The following is an 11729-nucleotide window of genomic DNA, read 5'->3' on the forward strand; positions in this document are numbered from 1 at the left end:
GGTCTGAATCCACCACCCTTGGTATATGGGGAAGGTGTCCTACTCATTGTGCCACAGGCACCGCCCCTAAATTATACTCTTGTTAAGCAGTCTACAAGGCTCTTTTCCTTACAACACATCACAGTACGCATATATGTGCTTATGAGATCATTTCATTGTTTTCTAGATGATAAAATTTATAAAGGAAAGGACATGTATCTCTTATTTATAATTTTTCACTAGTGCATAGCACCGGTTCCATTACAAACTTTTGTTGAATAAGTGAATAAATATAGGTTTGACCCAACTTAACTGGCACTCTCCCACTACCTGAGGAGACTTGGACAACCCACTTTTATTCTGAATGTTATAAGCATCATATTCTCAGGCCCTGATACTGCCAGATCTGTTCAAAGAGTCAGAAAAAAAAAACAAAAACAAAACTGGAGACTAAAAAGTGATTACCACTTTCTATTGCTAAAAATATACAGAGGCTGATACATATATACTTATCTAATAACTTTGCTCTCAGCACCATCACCAATGGTGATATTGGTTTCCCCTGTCTGTCTATGGTGTTTCTCACTCATTCCATAATTTGCCCATTTCATTTTATTTTCCAATCTGTTATTGATGCTCATTTTAATTTTATTGCATTAGCACCCACTGTATGTTTTGTTAGGGATAGGTCGTATTGGTGGTGTTAGTGGTAGTGGGTGTATAATTTGTTTACACAGCCCCCTAAGGGGAAAACCTCAAAATCATTTCTTTCCTTCCATGTAACAGAGAAGGACTAGAAGAGCTAAGATCATATGACTTTTATTTCATTTAAACTTTGAGCATACTAATTCAATGAAAAATCTACTATTGTTCAAACAATGGTATCCTGGGAAATACACTGTAACAAACTTTCAGTCTGCTCATTAATATTACTAATTCATCTATTGTAAATATGTTGCCCCCTACAAAACATAAATCTCTATATCTTTTGGGTCACTTATATATGTGTTAATCAAACAATATGATGGGGTTTCACTTGTGTGAATACTTTGTGTCCATTGCCAAGATTCCATATTACCATCCTGTCACTTGAACTAAACAGTCTATAATTTACTCAGCATAATTTCCACCATAAAATTATAGAATATTGGAGGTGGAAAGGACTCACAATAGCCATTAGTACAATTTCCTTATTTTATGGTCAAAAAGACTGAGGTCAAAACAACAATACACTTTGGGTCAAATAATATGAGGATTTTGCCACCACGAAATGTTTTCTCCCATGGCTATCATAGTCATTACTTTAAAAATGCTCATCTTCCCCATATAATCACAGAAGGTTATTTTTTATAGCTATACTATTCATTACTTTTAAAGTCCTCATCTTCTCCGTATTATCCAACAAATGCCCACTTATTTCCTTCAATTCTACTTCCATGCTTTCTCCTCAACTATCCCTAACAATTTCTCACTCCCTGTTCCCTATGACTCATTTTAGCAATGTAAAGTTAGCATTACCATCACTCTTGCCCACATTCACACACATGTGTTCAGTAACAATAGGCTAGAAATCAAAAGAATTTCTTCAAGGACTGGACCAGAGCTCCTATACTAGCTTTGTAGGAGGTCTTGTGGCCAGCTCTAACATTCCCTAACATCTGACCATTTTGATCTTTATACAAGCACACAATTTCCATAACTTTTCATACCAAAGTTGCACAGTCCTTTTATAGACATTGTAATTAAGTACAAAACCTAGTTCCAAATTTGCTGAAAAACAACTCTATGCACAGATGTGGAATGGGACCCACTGCTGTCAGAAAATGACTTTGCTGCGATACAAAACCTATAGTGATTTGATCTGAGAGAGATTATGAGGTGGTTTAGGCATTATAGAAAATATGGAATGGATTATTTAGGACTATATAGGCTTAAAGGATACTGAGAAAATTATTTTTCCTTTCTCTGAAATGTGACATGCATGCTAAGAAAATGAAATAATGATTGCATATGTGACTACATGGTAGTGTCAGAATTTTGGCACCACCGTACAAAATAACTCATCTCTTAACCATATATTCCATTGCCAACAAAAAAGCTGTAATAGTGCTTCTTGGATTCCTATTATTGATCCATTCACTTATCTATCTATCCAGGCCATGAACACTCACTGACTGCCCAATATATATTTTGCCAGATATTGTGTGATGCTCCAAGGATATAAAAATCATTAAGTCTTATAAATCATTAATTTTTATTTCAAATTATTAAGAGAGTATAGTTTCTACTTGGATGAATTGCATAATGCTTACTTTTTATTTTTTCCCTAGTTTTTAGCTATAACTGATAAATACAATTACATATAAAGTATATACTCTGATGATTTAATCAATGTATACATTATGAAATGATTATCAAAGTTAATAAAAAATATCCATAATATCAAATAATGACCTTTTTGTATTGTGAGAATACTTAATATCTAATCTCTTACCAAATTTCAAGCAGGCAATACATTGTTGTTAAGTATAATTATGCTATACATTAGGTTTTCAGAATTCATTCATCTTGTACCTGAAATTTTGTACAATACCTCCTGATTTACTACACCATTGACCTTGGTAACCAACTCCCATTCTCTGATTCTATAACATTTTCTGACAATATCCATCCTAACAGGCATGAGGTGATAGCTCACAGTGGTTTTTGTTTGCATTTCTCTGATAATCAGTGATGTTTAGCATTTTTCTTATGGTCTAATGTGTATATTTTTGCTTTTAGTGCCTATACTTTTAGGGTTATATTCAAAATATCATCTCTAAGGCCAATGTCATATATTATGTTATATTGTTCTTATTTCCAAGGTAAAATTCAAGTTGTAGAAGAGGTTCTGAAACAGGGGGCATGCTGAACACCCTCCCATTGTGCATATTAGGTTAGATCCAGCCAATTGCCCTCCCTCTTTCCTCTCTCCTCTCCTTCATTACTCCACCCCCTTGCTAGACTATATTTGTGTTTTATCATTGTGAGAGCATGTATTGATTTCATATTAGTATTGAGTACATTGGATTTTTTTTCCCATTCTCTAAAAACTTTACCAAGAAGAATGGGTTTCCGCTTCATCCAATTAAACATAAAATATGTTAATATCCTTCTTTTTTAAGACTGAATAGCATTCCATGGTATACATATACCACAATTTGTTAATCCATTCATGGGTTGATGGACATTTGGGTTGTTTCCATGACTTTCCATGACTCAAATATGAATCCTTGTTGTCAAGGATAAAAAGTGATATAATCAGTTCTTCAGTAAAATATTATATATTAAACACTAGGATAAAGGTAAGCCCCAGTTGCTACAGTAATTCAGAAGAGGGAAATCATTTCTGGATTTAGCTAGGAGAGGTAGTCTTGAAAGGCTTCTTGGTAGTTACCTTCACTGAGTCTTAAAATTTTATTAAAAGCTATTCAGTTGAATAGATAAAGATACCGCATACAGAAGGAATAAAAATACGAGAAGTAAAAAACTCCATAAGATGTGCAGGAATCTAAAAATAATGTTAGGCAATTGTTGTGTGACGTGAAATGCAGAGGTATTCAGGGGACAAACAGCATTGTAAGTTATGCTAAAAATGTTGGCATTTTATACTGACTATAGATGAAGCGAATCACTGAATGACTTTCAGCAAGACAATTACATGGTAAAAGGTATTTTTAGTTAATATCTGACTTCTAGGTAGTGAATTTTTCTGAAGAAGGAAGAAGTAAATGCAAGTAGAACAGTTAGGAATGTAGGGAAATAAATCCGGGAAAGATAAAGTGGCCATTTTTTCTACAATAGTGATAGATGATAGAGGGTTGTAAAAGGAAGTGGATAGATTACAAACATGTATTTTTATGGTAAAATCAGATAGACCAGGTGGTTAAATCTAAGAGTGAGGTAAATGAAGAAAAAAGAAAAAAATCCATAGATGTTGATGTCATTTATAGCATAGGAAATAGTGATGAAAGAGAAGATTATGAGGCCTTGGGATACAGGAAAAAGTAAGTAAACATGAGTTATGGCCCAAGAGTCTATATACTCCTTTCTGCAGGACCAATGACATATAATTCATCTTCCTTGTGTGATTACAAACCCATTCTGAACCAAGATAGTCAGGACTGGGCCAGCATAGTTTTGAAATTTGATCCTGAGAGACAAAAGTTAGCTTCTCTCAGGGGATAGGTTTGGCAAATACAACCTTTAGTTCAGACAAAAACTAAAGTTAAGAAGCCAGAATATTATCAAAGTTTAAGTGCAATTGTTGAGAAAGGAATGGCACACAGGAACTCTTAGAAATCTCTGTTCCATTTGTTAAATTCTCCTTGAAGCATATCTTGCTGCTGAGCTCAAGTACCATATATATCTGTGCTATCACAGCTTTGGACACCAATTTCAGCAACACAGGTAGCGAGGGCAAAACATATTTCTTTTAACAGGACAATAATGAGGGAAAATATTAATAAACTCAGACCATACACAAAGGAAAGACATTGGTGATATATCATGATGGATAATATACTACATAAGTTCAGAAGTAAGATTACTTCCTATTTTGACCCAAGTAAATTGCTAGATATGTAACATTACATGAATTAGATAACTTCCTTGTTTTTAAGTTTCCCCATCTCTAAAATATTTTATGAAAACCATAAAATATTCATGGTTATCTAGAATAGAATATAATGTACTGAACATAGCTAGTGTTTTACTGCAACAAACACTACAAACTTAAATAATGTGAATTTGTTTATACTCCTGTCAATTATTTTTATTGCACTCAAACACATCTTTTCAAAAGTACATTTATTTTATGAGTACAGTTGTCAATTGAAATGACATCCAAGAAAAGAAAATGTGCCTTCCAAGTCTGAAACTAGAAAGGCAAAAAGTCAAATTACTTTTCTTTCTTTCTTTCTTTCTTTTTTTTATTAAATCATAGCTGTGTACATTAATGTCATCATGGGGCATCATATGCTGGTTTTATAGACTGTTTGACATGTTTTCATCACACTGGTTAACATGGCCTTCCTAGCATTTTCTTACTTATTGTGTTAAGCCATTTACATTCTACATTTACTAAGTTTCACATATATTCTTGTAAGATGTACCGCAAGTGTAATCCCACTAATCGCCCTCCCTCCGCCCACCTGCCCCCTTTCTCCCTTCCCTTTCCTCCTTCCCCCTATTTTGGGATTATAACTGGGTTATAGCTTTCATGTGAAAGCCATAAATTAGTTTCATAGTAGGGCTGAGTACATTGGATACTTTTTCTTCCAGTCTTGAGATACTTTACTAAGAAGAATATGTTCCAGCTCCATCCATGTAAACATGAAAGAGGTAGGGGCCCATCCCATTCACCCCTCCCAAGGTCCTACCTGGAGGCCATGGATGTTTATTGCAGCCCAATTCATAATTGCTAAGTCATGGAAAAAGCCCAAGTGCCCATCGATCCACGAATGGATTAATAAATTGTGGTATATGTACACCATGGAATATTATGCAGCCTTAAAGAAAGATGGAGACTTTACCTCTTTCAAATTACTTTTCATCTCTCATGGGTTGTAGGGTTTATCTTACCTTTGATCCTTTTGCATATCTTCATTTTTCTTTCTAGGAAGATTGGCTTTTCTTATTCACATACCAGGTTACAAAGGTTTATAAGGCTCAACTATTAAATTCACATGACCTTTCAGCTAAGTAAGCCACAGTTGTTGCATTTCTGTTGGCCAATTATGAGATAAAATCTGACTAAACTGAAATAGATATTTGAACTTTGATTTTTTTTTCAGCTCTTTCTTTGTGCAAATACCCATAAACAGAACACTTTACTCTGGAAGTAGTTATTTATTTTTTTATTGTTTGGTATTTATTGAGGGTACAAAGACTTAGGTTACACTGATTGCATTTTTTAGGTAAATTTCCTCTTATAATTGTGTCCTGCTCCCAAGAGGTATGCAATACACCATGACCCCCATCCACCTCCCTCCTCACCTCATTCCCCTACCCCCACCTTGTATTAGATCATGTACTTCTTTCATATTAGAATTGAGTACATTGGATTCTTGTTTCTCTAGACCTCCCATTTGATCCTTCAAGCCCATTACTAGGCATCTACCCAGAAAAAAAAAATCATTTTATTATAAGGACATTTGCACTAGACTGTTTATTGCAGCTCAATTTATAATTGCCAAAATGTGGAAACAATCTAAATGCCCACAAACACAGGAATGGATTAACAAGCTGTGGCATATGTATACCATGGAATACTATTCAGCCATGGAAGTAGTTACTTGTAGAACATAAAGGCCTCATTGATTGGCATGTCAGATCCAGCCTCTAAGAGATAAATGTACTTGCCAAGTTGACGGGTATTTGATTTTTGAGTCTATACAAGGCTGAGCACCAGGTCTTGCACACTCAAAAATAGAAATGCCATCTATGACCCATTCTAGTTATTACATCCCTCCATTTCTTGCTTTTTCCTAAATAAAACTATTTGCTTTGGAATCCTAGAAGCATTTGCTGAATTTATTCTTTCATAGGCTTCATCTAACAAATTGGGTAGGGAGAGTTGGTGAGAACAAAATAGTAGTAACAAGGACTGTTAATAATTTCTCTATGCTTCTGAAAGAAAGGCTAAAACTTAGGGAGAATATCCATAATCAGTTCCCTTTCTTTATCCACAGGTTAGGCTCCACTGAAAACTGCCAGTCTGAAGCCTATTAAAGTCAGAAGATAACATAAGTAAAATTAAGTTAGAAAGTTTTGTTTTTACTAATAAATACTTAGTGATCATAATACTCTAATGTACTCACATTTACAAACCAAGGCCAAGTATTTTTTTTCACAGAGAGATATTTACCTAAATGGCAACCAATCCCCCACCAAAAAATCATGTCCTCGACTCCTTAGTTAAATGTAGCAGTGACATATTAGCCTCGACTACTACTAGAGAAACCCAGAATTCAATTTAACATAATCAATATTAGGGACAAAATATGGGGGAAAATATTAATATCACCTTGTAACACTTAGCAGGACATTGTCACCTCCTGTAAACCCAAACACAATTCTCTGAAACTTTTAATGGCCTCAAAGTATAATATTCTCCATATCAGTCCATTTGGTTTACAGGAAAATACCAACACTCTCCCTGTCCTTGATTTTTATTACTATGAGCCATATTTCACCCAAAAGTCTAGTAAGTTAGTTAGCTACCATGTCAAATATTTCATGCTTTCTCTTACAAATCACCTTTCCCATTCCTTTGTGTGTTAAGCAGAATAATTTCCACCAAAGATGATCATGTCCTAATCTCAGGGACCTTAGAGGATGTTAGGCTAGATGGCAAAATACACTTTGCAGATGCAATCAAATTATGGAATTTAAAACGCAGAGATTACCCTAGATTTTCTGAGTAGGCATAATCTAATCACATGAATTCTTTTTATTTTTTACTTCATATTATAATGCAAAAATTGCATATATTTTTAGGTATAGAATGACTAGGCTGGTGAGTACTAAAAGTGATGTAATACAGTATGGTATAAAAATAAAAATACAAAATAATATACATACATGCTTGTTCAAGAACAGAAACAAACCAAACAAACCATAATGTACTAATAGTAATTTCCTTCAAGGTCAAACAATAATACTATTAAATAATCAGGCATTTCTTGTAAGCCTGATTTATTGGAAAGGTCGGGGGAAATCAAATGGCTACCAAAAGTAGGATATTTTAAAACATGACATCAAATGAAGCATACATTAAAACAAATGCATTAGACATGATAAATAGATAGATTAAGCCCTGGTAGTTTTAAGGTATATGGCTTGTTTCTTACAGTTTGGCTAGCTCAATCCATATTTGCCCACTATTTCAGTTTTTAATTCATGACCCTGAGAGATGTGTGCCAAATTCAAAAGACCTTTTATTGTATCACTATAGCAGATTAATAGTTATGATTGTTTAGTGCACATATTAACTGTTTGATAAGGCAAAAAAGTTTCCATGATAAAATAATAAATTTCAATCTTACTTTATTAAGCAGCATATAACAAACAGCTTTTAAACGTTAAATATTGTTAAGGCCATGGAGTTTCAGTACATAAAACTTCTATTCATAAACAAACACTGGTAAGTTTGTAGAACATCTTCTCATGTAAACTCTCACTTTGGTCTTTAGCACATGTGGAGAGAAATATATAGCCACTGAAGAATTCATGAACCACTTTGCAATCTACCTCATTACAAATGAAAGACATCTGTACTTCATCTGGAAACTCTACAGTGACCATTTTAATATCCCAGTTCCCAGTCCACTGTTTTATGTTTCTGAAATGCCACATTTTAATAGTATCTCCTGTGCAGTCATCTATCCTAATTAGTCTTTTGTAAGCAATTCCAAAAATTTCTTCTTTTTTGCCCCCTTGAAACTTTTCAATGAAGTATGTGATGCCAAATTCAGGTAAGGACTGCAAGCTTGAATAAATCTCATCTCAGCTTCAATTAAACTCATTTGAACTACATTCTGAAGAGCCTCCAAGATTCTTGTCATTATCTGCTTGTTTTTACAATGTTTTAGGAATCAAGGGGACACAAAACAGTCAGGGTTAATATCATTTGTGATCTTCTCTGGTATTAACTGGAGATCTGGGTTTAAATGCTGCATTTTCAGAAAAAAAAGAATATTCTGAACTTCTAAGCTGAAAGAACTGTCTGCCATGGTCTTGCCTTTGGAGGCTAATCTTCAGGCTGCCATTTAATGTGCATACTGCTTTTCCTCGTCACAACGAAACCAGATTTCATTCATGCCCTCTGCAAATGGAATTGGGAGTTTAATGTTAAATTTTTGGCCAAAAATGTTTACATCTGGGATAACTTCACTTCCTCTGAGGTTTGTCTGGTGATCTGGTGTGCCCCTGGATTCTTCTTTCTCTTGTAGCATGAAACAGATATGTCTTTGAGGGTGCACCAGTACTGCTTGTAACCTTTCAGGGTCAGCTTTTCTGGCTTGAAAACTTTAATATAGTCAGCAAGGTCTGGAATAGAAGTAATGTCACCCCCAAATTATTGATGTTTTACCTCCTTAATCTGCAGATCGGAAAGAGTAGCATCGACTTCATCAACTTCTTTGTAACTGTTGTTCAAATGATTCTCTGACATCACGATCAACAACTTATTGATATGATGCAAAACTGCAAACATCATTTCTTCTGTGCATTCAATTTCTTCTAAGAAAACAGCTTATTTGGCCTACTCATAAAGCTGATTGATTCTGATTGCATTATACTTTGTATTCAAATTTAAAAAGCTAAAATACTTGAATCAGAGCAGCAAGGCCTCATTTTACTTTACACCTTCTTCTATGATAGATATTGAAGAATCAAGCCATCCTTGCTTGATTTTTGCTTTATCAAAAATAGCTTGAGGCTCGAACATTTTTGCCAAGATTTCTGGTGATGTGATTGCCTTCTGACAATGCACTTTCACCAAACCAGGCAGAAGTCAGTGACAAGGGACTTCTATCATGAGCATCATAAGTGGGGATCATTGTTTTATTATAAAGTCCTGGGATTGAATATATACTTCCTGACCCGGGAGTGGTAAGAGGACCCCCTACTTCCATCTTCAGATTGGTCATCTAGCTTTTTCTTTTTGTAGATATTGAAGAATCAAGCCATCCTTGCTTGATTTTTGCTTTATCAAAAATAGCTTGAGGCTCGAACATTTTTGCCAAGATTTCTGGTGATGTGATTGCCTTCTGACAATGCACTTTCACCAAACCAGGCAGAAGTCAGTGACAAGGGACTTCTATCATGAGCATCATAAGTGGGGATCATTGTTTTATTATAAAGTCCTGGGATTGAATATATACTTCCTGACCCGGGAGTGGTAAGAGGACCCCCTACTTCAAGTACTTCATCTTCAGATTGGTCATCTAGCTTTTTCTTTTTGTCCTTTGTTGGATCTCTGGGCTTTTTAAAAGAGAAAGTTCTTCAGAGTGTCTGATACTGAAAGTCTTAAAGATTTCATAAACAGTTCTGAAAACTCTAATCAGAAAAAATTCACCTACACCTTCACGTACTTCATGTTAGGAAGTTGCAGGCGGAGCAGTTTGTGATAGGGTGTGAACTGAAGCTTGTCATCTGCCTGAATACCATACTTATCCAAGCACCAATGTGTCTTAAGAAGCCAATTTCTTTTCTCACCAGAGAGCATTGTCAGGTCAATCTTTTTTTACATCGAGTTTCTCCACCAATTAAGCATCACTCTGCCAATGTTCACCTTCCTGTCACTCTCAGCTGACATTGTGGTTCAGGTCCCTCATGTGATGCTCAGCTCCCATGTCCCCTCAGCATAACAGACATCCAATTTCTTCTTCTTTTTTTTTTTGAGAGAGAGAATCTCAAGCTGTTGTCCTGGGTAGAGTGCAGTGGCATCACAGCTCACAGCAACCTCAAGCTCTTGGACTGAAGCGATTATCTTGCCTCAGCCTGCCAAGTAGCTGGGATTACAGACGCCCTCCACAACACCAGGCTATTTTTTGTTGTTGCAGTTGTCACTGTTGTTTTTATAGCTGGCCGGGGTGGGTTCAAACCTGCCACCTTTAGAGTATGTGGCCGGTGCCCTGCCATCTGAGCTACTGCCCATCCAACTTCTTTATTCCGTCTGGAGTCATTGCTCCTTCTGCGAGCTCCTCTCACTGCCGGCCGGGGTTCTGCAGTGGCAGGCGTGGGGTGGCGGCAGCGTCAGCCGGTGTCCCTAACAGAGTCTTGTTGGTGCTTTCCCCCCACCCTCACCTGGTTAGTGCCCTGAGCTCTACCCATCTCTCCCCGCTACCTCCGCCAAGTCCTGTCAGGCCTGAGTGCTCAGGTTCCCTTCTTCCCCACCCTCACCCGGTTAGTGCCCTGAGCTCTACCCATCTCTCCCCGCTACCTCCGCCAAGTCCTGTCAGGCCTGAGTGCTCAGGTTCCCTTCTTCCCCACCCCAGAAACAGCAGGAACGAGCCCTGCGGGTCTAGCCCTTCTTTGCGGCCCGGCTCCTGAGAATGGGCTGTGCAAACTGCGTGGCAGGGCACTGGGGACGCCGTCAGCTGTGGCAATAATCACATGAATTCTTTTTTTTAAAAATTAATTAATTAATTTTGAGACAGTGTCTCACTTTGTCGACCCCTGGTAGAGTGATGTGGCATCACAGCTCACAGCAACCACCAACTCTTGGGCTTAAACGATTCTCTTGCCTCAGCCTCCCAAGTAGCTGGGACTACAGGTGCCCGCCACAATGCCTTTTTCTTTTTTTAGTGACAAAGGAGGTCTAGCTCTGGCTCACGCTGGTCTTGAACTCCTGAGCTCAGGGCAATCCACCCTCCTTAGCCTCCCAGAGAGCTAGGATTACAGGCATGAGCCACCGCCCCTGTCCCAATCACAGGAATTCTTAAAAGACATGACCCTGGCTCGGCACCTATACACAGTGGTTATGGTGCTGGCCACGTACACCTAGGCTGGTTTGTTTGAATCCAGCTCGGGCCAGCTAAACAATGATAACTACAACAAAAAATAGCTGGGTGTCGTGGCAGGCGCCTGTAGTCCCAGCTACTTTGGAGGCTGAGGCAAGAAAATCGCCAAGCAAAAGAGTTTGGTGAGCTGTGACGCCACAGCAATCTACCGAAGGCGACATAGTGAGACTCCATCTCAAAAAA

General features: G+C 37.1%; 1 pseudogene; it reads right to left on the minus strand.

Moving 5' to 3' along the window:
• Window positions 1-8148: 8148 nt before the first annotated feature.
• On the minus strand, window positions 8149-10339 carry LOC128577025 (fermitin family homolog 2-like; annotated as a pseudogene).
• Between the last annotated feature and the right edge of the window lie 1390 nt (window positions 10340-11729).

Source organism: Nycticebus coucang, chromosome X (assembly GCF_027406575.1).
Source record: "Nycticebus coucang isolate mNycCou1 chromosome X, mNycCou1.pri, whole genome shotgun sequence".
Classification (NCBI taxonomy): Eukaryota; Metazoa; Chordata; class Mammalia; order Primates; family Lorisidae; genus Nycticebus; species Nycticebus coucang.